The 18,367-nt window shown below is 39.6% G+C and overlaps 1 pseudogene; it reads left to right on the top strand.

Annotated features, from left to right (window-relative positions):
• Nucleotides 1–2,590: 2,590 nt before the first annotated feature.
• Nucleotides 2,591–4,302, top strand: LOC111146107 (annotated as a pseudogene).
• Nucleotides 4,303–18,367: the final 14,065 nt, after the last annotated feature.

Here is an 18,367-nt window from a genome sequence, read left to right as displayed (position 1 = left end):
ACTTCACAGCCCAGGACCCAGCTCCCATTTCTCGGAGCAGTGAAGGTTAAGGTTACTTCTTCACCAGCACCTGCTTCTATTTCCCCCTCCTAATTCCTAGCTTCAGATAAAAGAATCATTTTTGAAAGAGTTGCTTTAAGCCTTGTCTACCCTACTAAGAAATTAGTGGCACTCTATTTCCTAAATAATGGAGACAAAATTCCTCAGCTTGAAACTCAAGCTGGACTGTGGTCTACATTTTTTAGCCATAGAATTCCTAAAATGGGCCTAAGATACAAATGCATAAAGGGGCTGGGAAGGCAATAGGAGTGAATAATATATTGGTCCTGTATAACATGATAAGGGGTGGTGGAGACTGTGGCAAACAGGAGAGCCTGTGTCCTGTTTAAAGAGGAGGGCCAGCTCTTGGCACAAAGAAATTTGAGCCTAGGATTGCCAGATATTCTGATTATTCTACAGAAACTAGAAATCTGAGGTTTTAGACAAAATTTCTGGAGTTTTTAAATGTTGGCCTAATATATATATGTGTGTGTGTGTGTGTGTGTGTGTATGAATGATGTATATATGAATGGTACAGTACAATGTATATATGAATGTATATATGAATGGTACAGTACAACTCATACTGCAGGATAGATCTAGCCACAGAACCACCAGTTTGGAATTCACTCTCTATATCTCCCAAACCAGCCAAAAGCTCTGAGCCCACACTTGTTAAAACAGTAATAATAGCAATAAGCAAGTGTTAGAACAGTGTTAAAGATCTAGCTTCAAACTGAGACCTTGTCTGGTGTAATCAGAAGGAAAGAGAACTAGAATGGTAGTAATTTTCTCAGGATGTGAGTCAATGGCATTTGCTGCTCTGTCAGTGTATAACCTAAAACCATCCTGTAGCACTAGCAGAAATGACTCAGTTTATGAAATCACAGACACAGCATTTCCCAACCTGGTGTAAGGTATATGAGAAATGCTCATTGTAGTAAATAGGTAGCATTTCTAGAGGCCTATAGGACACCATTCTTCAAAGAGTCTGTGTTCCAAATATTTGTTTATCAGGGTTTTGGTTTTTTTCAACATGGTCCCAGAAGCAATGATATACATAGGACAACAGAAGCAATACCACCAATGGATTATTTATATTTCAATGAAAAGGGTGGCAAAGAAGGCTGTTGCAAGTGTATGGTGTGGTGGTTCAATCCTACAAACTTCCTCTGCCCTGGTGGCCCTGGTCAGAAACAGACCTCTGGTAGGCAGGCCTTCAAGGAGGAGCATGGACACAAGGGTTGAGAAGAGTGTTTAACAGCATGGTTTCTGAAGTCCCGCTGACCACACACCCTGGACTTGTCATTAGCATTGTCCCTCGAATGGCCCCTCTTTGACACTGGGGGCTTTTGGGTTTGGCTGAAAGTAAAAAAGGTAAGAGCACAAATGTGGGGAAACATCCTTCCAGCTGTCCTGGAGCTGAAAGGGGCCACAGGACAAGGCAGTTTTCTTTTCTGACAAGGATGCTAGTGCAGTGAGGTTGCGAGTGGGAAGGGAACCACATCTGGAAATGTCTCTAACTTATTCAGGTCAAGGGTTTCTCTTAATTCCCCACTCCTCCCAGTCTTGCCTCTCCCCAGGAGTAGGCTGGAGGCATTTCCTTTACCTAGTATTTCACTCTTTCTCCAGAAGTTCAGCAAGTGGAGCTGACAGCACCCCAGGGGACTCCTACCATTTCCTCAGTCTCCAGGGAGATGCCTCCTGAATGAAAGGATCTAAAAAGAGATACACACACATTTATATATACGCCTTCCTGTTCTCTCAAGCACCAGAATATTTTCTGCTCTGTGCTCCCACACTCTACAGCCTCATTATCTTCTCTGAGATTTTTCTCTCCTTCCTCATACCACTGCCTCTGCTGCAGCCCCCACCACACACACACACACACACACACACACACACACACACACTTCTGCTGTTATCTCTGAGGGCTAGGAGACCTACTGAAAAGAGACAAACATTTCTAGAGCTTCATCTACCTCTCTTTGGTCTCAGCCTTGACGTATGAATACCAAGAAAGCTGTTCCCAGAAGTGTTAGAAGGAACATTGCTCTTTCCCCAACCCTGTTAACTCTCCTCCAATCCCCCATCAATCACTGACCCCATCGCTCATTTCAAGGCTTCTTTTAAACCTAACTTTCTTCAGTCAAGACAGCTACAAAAAACCTTTCCTCCTCGCTTTTCTCCTATCTTTTGCTCCATTCTCCCATCCCTCTAGTTTGGGAGACTGTGCTGGTTTTTCTATTTTTTCCCAATTGGTGATATACAAAGCTTAGAATAAGACACCTCAGGGTGTTCAAAAAGTTGGGTACATTTGTTTGTAAACAATATTTTAATTAATTTCCAAATATTATGCTAAATGATTTTCTTCAACCTTCAAACCCCTCCTCAGGTGAAGTATCTTTAAATATAATGCAATGGACCCAACTGTTCATCTGAAAAGTACAATAAAAACGCTATGAGAGCTCTTATTCCATCGCTGTCACCATCCTTGGCACAACTCATCTCGCTGAGATCTGCCTGGGAGAATCTACCGCCATCTGCCACCATGACAAACTTCACAGTAGGTCAGATCCGGGCCATCATGGAGAAGAAGGCCAACATCCCAAACATGTCCATCACTGCCCACGTGGACCATGGCAAGTCCATGCTGATGGACTCTCTGGTGTGTAAGGCCAGTATCATTGTCTCCATTGGTCATGGGGAGACCCGCTTCACCAACACCTGGAAGGATGAGCAGGAATGCTGTATCACCATCAGGTCAATGGCTATCTCCCTCTTCTATGTGCTCTCAGAGAATGACTTGAACTTTATCGAGCAGAACAAGGATGGTTACGGCTTTCTCATCAACCTCATCAACTCCCTGGGATGTGGTCTTCTCAGAGGGGACTGCTGCCCTCCATGTCACCAACAGTGCCTTGGTAGTAGTGGATTGTGTGTCTGCTGTGTGCGTGCAGACAGAGATGTCTGCAGGCTACTGTTGAGCGTAGCAAGCGGCTATGATGAACAAGATGGACCAGACTCTGTTAAGCTGCAGCTGGAGCCCGAGGAGCTATGTGTTCTCAGGGCTGGTGTCCACTGGCCTGAAGGTCAGGATCATGGGACCCAGCTATACCTCTGGGAAGAAGGAGGCCATGTACCTGAAGCCCATCCAGAGAACAATCCTGATGATGTTGCTGTTACATGGAGCCAACTGAAAATGTGCCTTGTGGGAACATGGTGGGTCTGGTGGGCATGGACTAGTTCCTGGTGAAGACTGGCACCATCACCACCTTTGAGCATGCCCACAATACACGGGTGAGGAAGTTCAGCCTGAGCCCTGTTGTCCAGGTTGCTGCGAAGGCCAAGAATCTGGCCAACCTTCCCAAGCTAGTGGAGGGTCTCAAACAGCTGGCCAAGTCAGACCCTATGGTGCAGTGCATCACTGAGGAGTCAGGGGAGCATACCATTGCAGGAGATAGGGAGTTGCCCCTGGAGATCTGTCTGAAGGACCTGGAGGAGGACCATGCATATATTCCCATCAAGAAATCTGACCCCATAGTCTCATACTGTGAGACTGTCAGGAGTTGAATGTGCTCTGCCGTCTGGTGAACTCTGTCCAAGTTCTCCAACAAGCACAACCAGCTGTACATGAAGGCATCTGTACGTGAAACCCTTCCCTGATGGCCTGGCTGAGGATATTGACAAGGGCAAGAAAAGATATGTGGTGTGCACTTTGATGTCTACAACGTGACCCTGTGGACACCATCCACTCCGGGGGTGGCCAGATCATCCCCACTGCCTGTGCACTTCGATGTCTACAACGTGACCATGTGGACACCATCCACTCCGGGGGTGGCCAGATCATCCCCACTGCCTGGTGCTATCTTTATGCTAGGAGGCTGACCAGCCAGCCCTGGATCATAGACTCTGTCTACCTTGTGGAGATCCAGTGTCTGGAACAAGTGGTTGGTGGCATCTATGGAGTCCTGAACAGGAAGCAGGGCCATGTCTTTAACAAGTCCCCAGTGGCTGGCACCCCCATGTTTGTCGTGAAGGTCTACCTGCTTGTGAATGAATCCTTTGGCTTCACCACTGGCCTGAGGTCCAACACTGGTGGTAAGACCTTCCCCCAGTATGTTTTTGACCACTGGTAGATCCTGCCTGGGGATCCCTTCCACAGCAACCCCCACCCTAGCCAGGTGGTGGCTAGAACATGCAAGTACAAAGGCCTGAAGGAAAAGTATCCTGGCCCTGGATAATTTTCTGGACAATTTGTAGGCAGCCCTCTCCACCACCCTGAGTGGGACTCTGCACAGCCCCTGCACCTGGCTGACAAATGACCATAACAACAAGCCCTCACATTCTCCATAACACCTTAAGACTGTCCAGACAGTGATGCTCCAACTGACAGGTGCTGGGGCACACTCAGTGCCATCACTCAACATGAACACTTGATGCCATTTCTTTCGATATTTATTCCAAGATTTCAGAAGCAATAGACATGCCCTGGCAGCAGGGACTTATTTGGCCGATGGGGAAGTGAGATGAGACATGCAACACTTTTTTTTTTTTTTCCATTTCAGAAACTCAAATATCCAAAAAGAAAAGGAAAAAAAAAAGGGAAGAAATATTAATGCACTGAGAGGTTTATTTTGGGTAAATGGCTTATAGTGGATTTTCTCCCAGAAAGAGGGAAGGAATAAGCATGTAGACCTTTTTCTTTGGACAGAAGCCAAAAGGCAAGAAACTTTGTACGCTGTCACTGTGAGCACCTTCAGCCATATTAGTGCCATTAGAATAATAAATTTGATGGTGACAAAAAAACAAAACAAAACACTGAGAGTATCCAAAACCTGGAAACATAGATAAAATTGTGTTTTCATTGTACTTGTTTAGATTAACAATTAAGCCCACTATTTTAAATAGAACGATTCCTCACCTGAAATGTAGTTGTAATTGAAAACAGAAATGTTTTTTTTATTCTGTTCAATTAGCCAGCACATTAGATTTTGATGTAGTGTTCAATGATTCATTAGTTGTGTATCACACACAAGCACCCTGCCTATTTCCCTGTGATTTAAAAAAAAAAACAACAAGTAGACAATATGATTAGTACACATTCTCCATATAGTCTTTGGAGCTAAATGGATTAACATAAGAGCTATTTATCTACATGTAAATCCTCTCATGAGGATGATCAATTCAAATTCAGAGTAAGCTTATAATATATTTATCAGGATACACCAAAAATAAAGATGATTTTGAATTTTGCATTTTAATGAAATCCTAGAGGCTCCAATGAGAAGTAGAAAAGTCATAGTGTCCTATTTCTCCTTTTCTCTAAAAATAGAATTTCTTTTTACATAAATATTCTATCTATATTACACAATAAATCTAAATAAGTGAGAGAGAACTTGTGCTCAGAATCTTGTCACCTCAGCAGAGCTAACTTATCATTTGACCCTGCTCCCTTCTAACTCTGGTGAATAATTACAATGGTGCATTCTCCCATTTTCAATTAACACTACCTCAGAAGCATATTCCATGTTGCTATGTAGTCTTTGTAATTTAAATTTTAATACCTACATCATATTTTTAATTATTCCCCAGTTGTTGGGCATTCATTTTGTAATCTTTTCCATAATAATTAACGCTGTGGCTAATCTTCATTTATTTAACCTTTTTCCCATATGTTCTTCCAAACATTCTAGGAAGTAGGATTAAATAAAGGTCAAGAGCCCAGATGTGAGGAGGTTTTTAGTTCACTCAGTGACCAACAGACTCTTAGGGCTCCGCCCATGGCCTCTTCACCATTTCCATCAGAGACAGACAATTCTCTATCAGAGATTTATCAAGTGGCTGCAGTCCCCCAGTAGAATTCTGGGACAAGTTCAGAGTCCATTTCAGAAAAATTTGGGCTTAAATATTATGACCTTTAACCCAAATGATCTTGCTCTATTTTTACTACCAACGATTCTCAACAAAAAGTAACACCAGCACTTTAAAATTCTAACAATTTTGCTGAAAAAAAAAAAAAAAAAGTGACCAAGGAGTGACATTTAGAAAGTTGTATTCTCCACTAGTAAGTATAAAATGTTCATTGTTTCAATTTGCATTTCTTTTATATTAGTGAGATTGAACTAGTTTTCATATATTTGTTTACTAGTTATTTCCTCTTGAATTAAGTGACTCTTCCTCCAGCTCATTTACTTGTGAGAATCAACTATTTTTGTATAAGCATTTTATATAATATAGATTTTAAGCCTTTTAAATATGTGCTAATATTTTCCAGTTTATTTTTTAACATAATTCTAACATTGTGTTAATAAGCTATATATCCACCTCCAATTCTCACAGTATTGCTTCAGAAAGCTTTGGATATAGACTTTGGCTCAAAGGGTAATTTAATTTGTATAAATTACTAACATACATATTTCCAGAACCAATAACACAAAAGTGTCAAGTGTTGGGATTTTTACAACAAACCAGGGTTAAATGATGGAAGTATCCTTGGTCAATGCTAAATTTAGGTAATAACTCTTTTCTTTTGTACCATATAAACAGAATAATCAGTTAATATGGGCTGGAACTTGAGGGGACCGCAATGTAGATAATGGGGTTGGGGATTTGGATATAGAGAGACAGGAGCTGGGCTTTCTTGTGATGACATGAGATAAGGTCATAGGGTTTGGGATGGACAGATGACGTGTGGACTGGGAGAACTGAATTAAGAGGAGTTTCTCTTTTCTGTCTTTCTACATTCTTTTTCAACCCCCTTCTAATCACCAGCTCAGATTTCCATAGGAAGTAGTTATACAAATATTTTTATTGTCTCCCTTCATATCCTTTCTCTCTTCTTCTCTTCCCAAACTCCCTCGCTCTTTCTTTTTCTTTTTATTATGGCAGGACAGTGGAGTCAGACAAGCAATCCAGGCCCTATCATTTAATTTTTTTTTTTAAGATTTATTTATTTGAGACAGAGAGAGTGAGAGCAGGAGAGGGGCAGAGGGAAAGAGAATCTCAAGCAGACTCTATGCTGAGTGTAAAGCCCAACATGGGGTTTGATCTCAAGATCCTGAGATAATGACCTGAGCCAAAATCAAGAGTCAGACACTTAACTGACTGAGCCACCCAGGCCCCTTGTTACCATTTGATTATTACTTGACTTTTGCCAGGTTATTTTTTGAGTCTCAGTTTCCTCATCTGTAAAATGGAGAATATAATAGTGCCTATTTCTAGAAGGCTGCCAGGAAGATTAAAGAAGAAAGTGTTTAAATGCTTAACACAGTGTGCTAGATTACTTTATTCACAAATATTTGATGCTTCCACCTTAGAGAGGATTAGACTCTCCAATCCTATAGATGTCATTTGTGGCCATGAGTCTTGATTTAGTCAATGAAATATGAATGGAGGTGACATATAACACTTTGAGGCAGAAAATTTAAGAGCCAGTATACAATTTGCCATGTTTTCTTTTCCCTCTGCCATAATGACTAACAATGTTCCAGACAGAAACTGTTCTATCATTCTGAGTTTCAAAGTGAAGAGGGTATAGAATAGTCACAGTCAACATGTGGTGGGCCTGTAGCAGGAACAAGCAAAAAACCAAACCAAAACAAAAACACAGAAAACAAACAAACAAAAAAATAGCAAACATTTGTTACATGTTTTAAGCCACTGAGCTTTGGGGGTTGCTTGTTATCACAGCATAACCTAGGCTATATTGATTGATAAATGATAAATGATAATTAAATGTGATTGATCACATTGTAAGAACTTGTATAATGATTGATGAGCTGTTAGCCAACATCTGGTGCTCAGATAGGTGTAAAAGACATTTGAGTTCTGACCAGCCAGAATGGAATGTCCTTGATCACACTCAGTAACAACTTCAAAATACGTGAAGTGAGAACTAATAGAACTGCAAGGAAAAATAGGCAAATCCACAATTATAGTCAGAAATTTCAATACTTATATTCCAACAATTGATTAAACAAATAGAAAATCAATAAGGACATAGAATACTTGTTCAACAACCAACTTGATCTATTTGACATTTATAGACTGTTCCATCCAAAAATAGCAAAATACACATTCTTTTCAAGTGCATACAAAGCAATCATCAAGATGAACTATATTCTGGGCTATTTAACAAGTCTTAATTGAAATCACTCAGAGCACATTCTCTGACTACAAAGGAATTAGAAAACAATAAAAGAAAGACATCTGGAAATCCCTAAATATTCAGAAATTACACTACACAATCCTGTACCTGTGTACCAATGAAGAAATAGGAAAACCAGAAAACATCTCAAATAGTAATGAAAATGAAAGCACAATGCAGCAAAATTTGTGGGGTACAGCAAAAGCTATGCTTAGAAGATCTATACCTTAAAATCTTATATTAAAAAAGAAAAATGTCCAAAACCAAGAATCAAGCTTTCAACTTAAGAAGCTATAAAAAGAAACTTTAAACCAAAGTTAAAGAGACTTTAAACCAAAGTAAGCAAAAGGACAAAATAATAAGAGCAAAAATCAATAAAATAAACATGGACAAAAGAGAAAATGAATGAAACCAAAAGCTGGTTTTTGAAGAGATCAATAAACTCAAGAGATAAGAAGAAGAAAGACAACAATATTATAAATCAAAGAAAGAACTTCACTACAGATTCTATAAATGTTAAAAGTATAATAAATTTATCAATAAACTGACAACTTAAATGAACAAATTCGTTAAAAGACACAACCAACATTGATTAAAGAAGAAATAGAAAAAATGCGTAGCTTCATATCTATTAAAGGAATTAAATTCCTAATATCTATTTTAAAAATTGAAGTCCTAATCTGAGCCCAAGTCTAGACCCAGAAACCTCTACTACTAGTGAATTTCATCAAAAATTTAAGGAAAAATATCATCAGTTCTACATAAAGTCTTTCAAAAAATAGAGGGGAGGAAGGAATATGTCCCAACTCATTTTACAAAGCCAGCATTACTAATATCAAAACCTGTTAAAAATCTAAGAAAACAACTTAGCAATATCATTCAGGAATGTACATGCAGAGATCCTTAGCAAAATATAAGCAAATAGAACTCAACAGTATTAAAAATTATACTATACCATGATCCAGTAAGTTTATCTTGAGGGATATGAATTTCAAATCAACCACAAAAACCGGTCAATGTAATTTACCCTATTAACAGAATAAAGGAAAATACTATATATTCATCTCAATAGATAAGAAAAAGCATTTGATAAATGTTTCATTTGTAATAAAATCTGTCAGCAATTCAGGAGAAGGGAACTTCCCAAAGTTGTAGATGAGAGGACATCTACAAAAGCCTGCAATTAACATCATACTTATTTATAAAAGACTGCATTAAAAAACACAGGAGAAAATCTTTAAACCTGGGATAGGCAAAGTTCCTTAAAAATAAGGGTAGGGGCACCTGGGTGGCTCAGTGGGTTAAAGCCTCTGCCTTTGGCTCAGGTCATGATCCTGGGATGGAGCCCCCGCATTGGGCTCTCCGCTCAGAGGGGAGCCTGCTTCCTCCTCTCTTTCTGCCTACTTGTGATCTATCTGTCAAATAAATAAAATCTTAAAAAAAAAATAAGGGCAAATCATAAAGGGTGATAAACTGAACTGAAATTTTAAAAAACCTCTATTCTGAGATAATATTAAAGAAATAAACAGACAAGCTAAAAATTGGAAGAAATTGTTATAAAATGTACATTTCGCAAAAGACTGGTATCCAAAATATATAAAGAAGTCCTACAACTCAATAGTATGAAGATGAAGCAATCCAATGAAATAAGGAGCAACTGGTCTGAATAGATACTTGACAAATAAAGATATATAAATTGCCAGTAAACACATGAAAAGATGCTCCATATCATCAGTCTTCAGGGAAATGCAAAGTAATACCACAATGAAGCACCACCACATATCCATTAGAAAGGCTAAAATTAAGAAGACAGAAATACCAACTGTTGGCAAGGACACGGAGCAACTGGAGCTGTCATGCATTGCTGGTAGGAACACAAAATGCCACAAATCCTTTGAAAAAGAATTGGGAAGTTTCTTAAAAAGTTAAACATACACTTATCCTATAACCCATGAATCCCATTCATGGTTATTTACCCAAGACAAATGAAAACTTGTATCACTATACGCCTGTACAAAAGTCTGCAGCAGCTTTACTCCTAGAATTCAAAGGTGCAAACAACCTAAGTGTCTGTCAGCAGATGAATTAATAAATTATGAGATAGTCATACAATAGAATATTACTCAGCTATTTAAAGGAACTACTAACACATGCAACAGTATTAATGGTCAAAAGAAACTAGACATAAAAGAGTACATATATATGATTCTATTTATATGAAATTCTAGAAAGGCAAAATCTGTAGTTACAGAAAGCACATTATTTGCCTAAGACTAGGAGTTGTGGGTCAGGGAGCCTGGACTATAAAGGGGTACAAGGGAACATCTTAGGGTGATGAAAATTTGTGGTTTCCTGACTATGGTTGTAGAATGGTTATTACTTACTTGTTAAAACTCATTAAATCATAACTTAAATTGGGTGTATTTTATGGAAATTATACCTCAATAAAATTTATCTCCTTAAAAATGTTACAGATTGGGGCACCTGGGTGGCTCAGTGGGTTAAAGCCTCTGCCTTCAGGTCAGGTCATGATCTCAGGGTCCTAGGATCGGGCCCCCCATCCAGCTCTCTGTTCAGTGGGGAGCCTGCCTCCCCCTCTCGCTCTGCCTGCTTCTCTGCCTACTTGTGATCTCTCTTTCTCTGTCAAATAAATAAATAAAATCTTAAAAAAAAAAAAAGTTACAGGTAGTGCTTTAAGGTCACATACACTGAACATATCCCCTTGGGTTGGATCAGCTCCCACTCTTAGTTGTGTGACCTTGGACAAATTACTTAAATTCCCTTTGCCTCAGTTTTATCACCTGTGGCAATAAGATAATAACAGTACCTAGTTCACAGGATTGTTGTGGGGATTAAATGAATTAACACACATAAAGCTCTTAAATCAAATGGCAAGTATTAACATTATTACTGTAATTTTTATTGGTCACCTGTCCAGTCACAGAAAGGAAAAAATATTTAAAAATGGGCCACTCTGTGTTGTTCACTCTTCTTCATCACATCTTGTTCATTGTTCATCTCCAGTATCAAGCAACAGCATGATAGGCATGGGGTATTTGATAAATATTTGTCAGTGGATGAACTGTTTAATGAATGAACACTTACTGGACATGTTGCATAAAATATATAGTGATAGAGAGTTTCTGTTTGGGGTGATAGAAAAGTTTTGGTGATGGCTGCACAACATTGTGAATGTAGTTAATGTCACTGAAATATATGGTTAAAATAGCATATTTTATATTATGTCTATTTTACCACAATAAAAGGAAACTGTATATATATCTACTGAAAAAGAACCTACAGCTTTGGATTTCAGTTCTGCAGAGGCTATATATAACCTCAGAAGAGTCACTACAGTTCTTTTGTCTGTAGCTTAAATGTGGAGGAAGATGTTCATTTGTAGCGACTTTTAAGGTCTTGAGATGGGGATATTATCAACATCCTAATGGAAAAAGTGAAAATTTGGATTTACCGTGGGGTGCATTAATAAACGAAAACCTTGATCTATCAAACATCTGTCTAGTAAGATAAAATTTCCAGCAGCTACACTACAGCTTTCTTCCTACACTAAAGCTATAAAAATATATGAGATTCAGCACCTGTTTGTAAAATTATGAATTGAAATATCTTGAGTTCCGGTGTTACATTGCTCAATAACTATATGATTAACATTCTTCCTCTTTAGAACTTATGTAACACAATTTGCTTGCATATCTTGAACACTTCTATAAAAATACTAATTTTGTTGATATGGTCCGTTTTTAGGAAATGTTCTCAAACTGACAGCCTGAAAAGTATCATAAGTTTATTTTAGACACTTCAAGCACTTGAACGAGTGTTCATCTTACGACTATAAAATATTTACCTGTTCCTCCTTCCCATAGTGGGAATTACTTAGGAACTAATGGTGTCTAAAATGATTAAAATCACATAATAAGTACAGAGGAAAAAGAGTTTTTAATGGTTAAATTAGTTTTGACTTGTATGTAGCTATACTTCCTATCAAAAGCCAGAAAAAAAAAAGATACTCAACCGTTCCACTCAAAAGGAAAGTTTTATTCATTTCCTTCCTTCCCACTTCTCTCTCTACTGCTGCAGGGCAACCACTGGAGAAAAGAGGAGGCGTGTTAGATTCCACAGTGGCACCTACACTGACGTAGAGTGTTCTGCCGCCTGTTGTGTATTTTGGCTCTGATAGACTATCTAAACTTCCATTCCCTTATTATCAAAATACAACAATGATAAGAGTTTCTCTCCCTCAAGGAATCTAATTCACTTCACAGTTACTAATCAGCAAAGAGCCATAGGGAGATTTCCTTTTTCCTTTTTTAAGAAAAGAGCTAAATGAACCACGTGTATTATTTTCTTTACATAGGCTAAGGCTTTGAATAGAATAGGGGTGGGAGTTTACAAGATATTTTAAATATTTCAAAAAGCCCAGTAAAAATTCTATCAATACTAAGACAAAGCTACCTGGTCCTACTTTTGGTTTCCAATTTTCATAGCATGCTGATTAAATGCTCTAATGAATGGTTATATATGTCTAATCAGGAATGGAAAAGTAAATTATTATAGGATAAATGTATTTTGTTTATTAGACAGATGTTTTTAAAAATATGAGTTCCTGGGGCACCTGGGTGGCTCAGTTAAGCAGCTGGGTGGCTCAGTTAAGCAGCTTTGGCTCAGGTCCTGATCCTGAGGTCCCAGGATGGAGCCCCACGTTGGGCTCCCAGCTCAGTGGTGAGTCTTCTTCTCCGTCTGCCTCTGCCTCTCCCCCAGCTCATGCTCTCTCTCTCAAATGAATAAATAAAATCTTAAAAAAAAAATGAGGTCCTTATAGGAAAAGGATAATAAAACAAATCCTTGGATGTGAAAATGATGGGACCAGGAGCTTATACTAATTATTTGGTAAGTAGTCATCTTTCCATACTGCTGCTGCCTAAGTGAGTATTTATTATTTGTGATTTATACCCTACCATTTTCTGAAAACATTTAACTTGTCTCATGCTGGCTAAATATTCTTTCAATATTTTGGTTACTTTCTTACTTAATGAGATGGTAGAATCCCGAAGGAAAAGGAAGACCAGTCTTAGATGTCTCTCTGAACTTCATTCCATTTTTCTAACAGGAATTTTCTGGCAAAGTAGGTGGTTTCACCTTGTCCTACTCACTGACCAAAGCGTGGTTGGAGGAATTTTCTGGTCAGATCCATTTGTGGCCCTATTTCAGCAAATGCATACTGACAGCCTACTGTGTGTCAATCCATGTACCTAATGTCAAGTGTAATTAGGTGAAGGGAATGCGTATTAAAGGAGTAGGCAGACTGTTCAAAGTGAAGAAACAATTTATGCAAAAGGCATGAGGCAGGAAAGAGCTGGGCTGGTCTAGGGAGATGAAAGGACAGCAGGTTTAAGTTCTGTGCATGCAGGAGAGCATAGAATGAGATGAGCTTGGAGGGGCTAGTAAAAGTCAAAACATGCCTGGCTTTGTAGGTCATAGTAAGAAACTCTTAATTTACTCTCTGACTGTCCTGGGTGAAGGGCCTAGGGCTGGGGCAAGGGTAGTAAGAAGTCTGTCAGAGAAATCAGTTTGGAGACCTGGTTTGGCTTAGACCAAAGTTGTAGAAGGGATATGAAGAGAAGTACATTTGAGATTTATTGTGAAGGTAGGAACCATAGGATTTATAGATGGATCAGATGTGGGAGAGGAGGGAAAGGGAGAAGTTTCTGGCTTGGGCAATTGTATGAAATGGAACACCATTGACTTGGAAGACTGTTGAGTTGGAAGACTGGGAAAGAACAGGTTGATCTGGGAGGTCTTGAAAGGGAATCAAGAGTTTGGTTGGGGGTATGTTATGTTTGAAATGCCTGAGAGATGATGAGAGAGATGTCAAGTTAGTAGCTATATTTACAAGTCTGGAGCCTATTAGATATATGGTTGATCAGCATACATTGATGGTATTTAAAGATATATTAGAAGAACTCCATATTTTAGAGACTGAAGAGGAAAATGTAAGGAGACAGACAGAAACAGGGAAAGGAAGTAGAAAGGAAACCATAATGTGTAATGTACCAGAGGTCAAGAGAGGAGAATGGTCAGCTGAGAAGTTTGCAGCTTGATGCTACTGAGAAGTGAGCAGAAGGAGAGTAAAGTGTGTATTAGACTGGATGCCACCAGGGTTACTAGAGGCCTTGAGTAGACAGTTTCAGGAATGTGAAGGATACTGAAGACAGACTGAAAAGCAGGTGAAATGGAACAAATAAGTTTGAGACGGTACAAGCAAATAACTTGGGGAGTTTAGGAAACCATATAAAAAGGAAATTCAAGAGTGACAGATTTGGGGGAGGCAGATGGGGCTGAGATGAGACTAAATTTTTTGGTATGGTGAGCTGCAGGTGGCTGCAGAGCAACCAAGTGAAAAGGTCTTGCAGAAGGCAGGATTATGACTGGAGAGAGAGTTTTGAAACCATCTATGTGCAAAGCTGGGACAAGAATCTCTGGCCCAGATGCCTTTTTAACGTACCCTGTCCATGTTTAAGGCCCGACAGAAAAAATTTAGCATGTGATCCCTCTTCCAGACATTCATCTTGGACTACTCAGCTCAGCTAGTAATTACTCTAACCTCTCTCCAGAATCTATAAGCCACCTTAGTCCTTTACTTGGCCCTTTAGGGTTTTTCTGTAAATGAAATTTCTAGAGGTAGCATTTCTGGGCTGCTTTGTATGTCTTGAACCAACATGTCAGAGGACAGCTGCCCCCTCTTAGGGACTATGGGGGGTTGTAGAAAAATTAATGAGATATGCTCCCTCTCTCTGTTCCTGTTCTGAGTGGCATGTTCCTTCTGCTGGTTTCTGCAGCCTTTGCTAAATAAATCAGGAATTTAGACTCTTCTGGGGGGTCATCTAGTGTGATATCTGGGCCGTTCTTTCAATCCTGGAAAAAAGAGAAGAGCTACGAAAATCAGAGGAGGAGGAGGGATTTTGGATGTGGAACCCATTACATATGACTGCCAAGAAGTTTCTTCAGCACTTTGATGAAGACATTTAAGATTCCTCATTGGAACGCTTTCTTATGAGAGTAGCACACAGGTATATTTCATAGGCTTCTTTCCCTTTTTTCAAAATGACTTTAACATACACCTACTCTAAGTTACAGTCTTATATGAACTGATTCATTTCTCAATAATAATTACAGAAGCCAGTGTGTGGGTTCACTACTCCAACAAGAACATAAAGCGTATTGTGTATCAGCTTAAGTATGTGGAGAAACAGTGAACTTTTTCTTGTTCTAGTGATATCCATTGACTCACACATGGTTTCTCTGTGTCCTGACACTGTAAGTTCAGTGAAAAGGAGACAGGAACACAACATGGGTAGAATATAAGAGATGATTTATAGTACACCAAAAAAGGAATATCTTGTTACATTAGCTTCCTAGAGCTGCCATAACAGAGTGTCATAAATGGGTAGCTTAAAACAACAGAAATGTATTGTCTTCTAGAGGCCAGGAACCCAAAATCAAGGTGTCACTATGGCCTTGCTTCCTCTGAAACTTGTAAGGGAATCCTTCTTTGCCTCTTTCTAGCTCCTGGTGGTTGGCCAGAAACCTTTGGCGTTCCTTGGTTTACAGCTGTGTAACACCAATCACTGCTTGCATTCTTACACGGCATTCTCTGTGTCTGCAATGGCCTTTTTTTTTTTTTTAAGGACACCAATTATATCGGATTAGGGGCCTACCCCACTCTAGCATTACTTTATCTTAACTCATTACATCTATTTCCAAATTTTTGTGACACTATGTCCAAATAAGTTTATATCCTAAGGTGCTAGAGATTAGGACTGCAACATATCTTTTTCTGAAGAGACATTAAGTCAACACTTAACACTCACAACTTTTCTCAAGAGAGTGGTAGGGAAGGAAAGGAGGGAGAGAGGAAAAGTGGTAGTCACAGATAATGGCTAGGCAGCTACTTGTCCCCATTCCTGTTTCCACACCACTACTTCCTCACCCTTTTATAACTAAAAATGCATAGTAGGGACCCCTGCTATTTGGCTAAACTACCCTCTCTTCCTTTTTTCTGGTAGGTACTGTTATATACTGACAGTTACTTCTCTGCATTAAATATTGGGCAGTGGTTCTCAAACTTCATTGTATATTCCAGATCACCTGGAAACTTGGTAAAAATATATAGAAGCCCAGGCCCTATCCTACTTCAACAAGCCTGTCTCTGTATCTTTTAATGGCTCTCTAGGTGATTCTAATATACTCTGAAGTTTGAGAACCACTGGCCTTGGGCACATGGCTTGTAGTCTTTCTACCTCAACATTTGCCATCCACAAAGTGACTCATCCAACACCAGGTCTCTCATTTCTTGATCTCTTCACCCTCAATGACCTTCTATTCCACTCCTTCACAGCTTGCCACTCCCACAGCTACACTCTGGACCTTGCCAGCATTATCTCACTAATCTGGAGTAATCAGTATTATAGGAAATAAGCTGCAATCCTTAAGGGCAGAATTATAAGGTAAGTTCTCTTTTTGCTTCCAATTGCCCTTTCAACTCCCTCTCTAAACTAGTTCTTACTTTGTTTTCTTTGTTATTAGAGCAGAGTACTAACTTTTCTGGCTTTCAGGTCATAAAATTTCTTCTCAGAACTCTCAGCCACAAGATAGTCTCAGTGCAATCATTAAAATGTTCAATAGAGCTTGAGACACATTCAAAGCTAAGACTCCTCTCTCCCCTCATCTTGTTACTGCTGCTTGCTGGAAAGCCTGTGGAGGGAGAAAGGAATACCTATGGTCGGTTCTTGTTCCTCTTCACCCTACTCCCAGTTCAGCTGCCTCTGTACCCTCCAGGATTGGATCAAGAGGAGAGAGGAGAGGTTGTCAAGGTTTCACTTGGTTGTCATGGACACAATCCACCATGGCAGCCTTTGGGATGGCAAAATTCCATTGCTTACTCCTTCCTTCGATGGCCATTTTTGTGAGTTTTGAAGAGATGCTTCCTACTTGGAACACTCCAGTAAGCTCCCATGATGGAAGCAATGTCTCTCACCTCCTACTGGCTTCCTACAATTTCTTCCTCAGTCCCTGACCATCTGGTGCCCACTCCCTCAAGCTAGTCATGGAATCTGGGATAGCTCCCGACTGGTTCCTGCCATAGGCCTGTATCTGGGCCAGGAGAAATACTCACCCACCCTTGCCTAGCTGCTGGTGGATATATAGTCTGCTCCCAATACAGCCTTACATGCTTCCCACCTCATTCCCCTCACATACACCTAATTTGGTCAGAGCTTCTCTTACCAGCCCTCATACTCTTCAAACTCAAGGAGGCACATTTGAAGCTCTTCAAATGTTTTCCTTAAAGTATCTTTCTCATGTCATTTGAGAGAGGAGCCCAATTCCCTTCACCTAGGAAAAAGGGAAAGAAAAAGCCCAGGTACTCCAAAAATTCTCCAAAGAACACTTGTCTTTCGATTTTTCAATTCCAATGTTTACACACACTCCAGGAGGGTGATGGATTAAGGGTCACAAGACTAATTTGACCATATCTTTGTAGGTCTCACATAGGTGATATAATGCCTTTTGTTTTCTTCTGTCTTTAGGGCCTCAACCAAAACTAAAACAGAAAGAACTCCAATTAAACATCCTGTTTACACAGAACACTGCTCCCTAATTTAGAAAATGGCTAGTTTGCTTGTTAAACAATTCTCACTAGGACCATTACTTGACCTCAAGGGGACCCTTCTCTGATTCATGGTCCCCTTTACTTTCTCTAATCACTAGCCTTCTCCTGCTTCCCTCACTGCCAGGTTAGATTTCATAGTCCATACTTTCAGTACTTCTTTTGCCAATACCATAATTTCCTTTGTCTCTTTATCATTTCAAAACATCAGTCTTGAAGAACTTCAGTCTTGGATGAACTCAACAGCTCATATCCTCCAAGCCTGCATCTAGGCAACTGTGCACCATAACTGAGAAACATAAAAGGACACGTTGATATGACTATAATCTTCAGGTCACTAGCTCTGGGCTCTCAACTCAACACTGCCAACAATTCTATTATATTTCTTTGGCCAATTGGCTTTCTTACTCTCAGGAAGGGTCACTTCATGTGTTCCCCACTGTTCTCAACCTCTAATCCCCTACTCTAGTTCTCACTCTCAGAAAATATCTTAC

The sequence above is a fragment of the Enhydra lutris genome, unplaced genomic scaffold (genome assembly GCF_002288905.1).
Source record: "Enhydra lutris kenyoni isolate GAN:26980312 unplaced genomic scaffold, ASM228890v2 scaffoldscaffold2, whole genome shotgun sequence".
NCBI lineage: Eukaryota > Metazoa > Chordata > Mammalia > Carnivora > Mustelidae > Enhydra > Enhydra lutris.
Note: the sequence above shows the minus strand (reverse complement) of the source record. Positions and strands in the feature narration are given on the sequence as shown.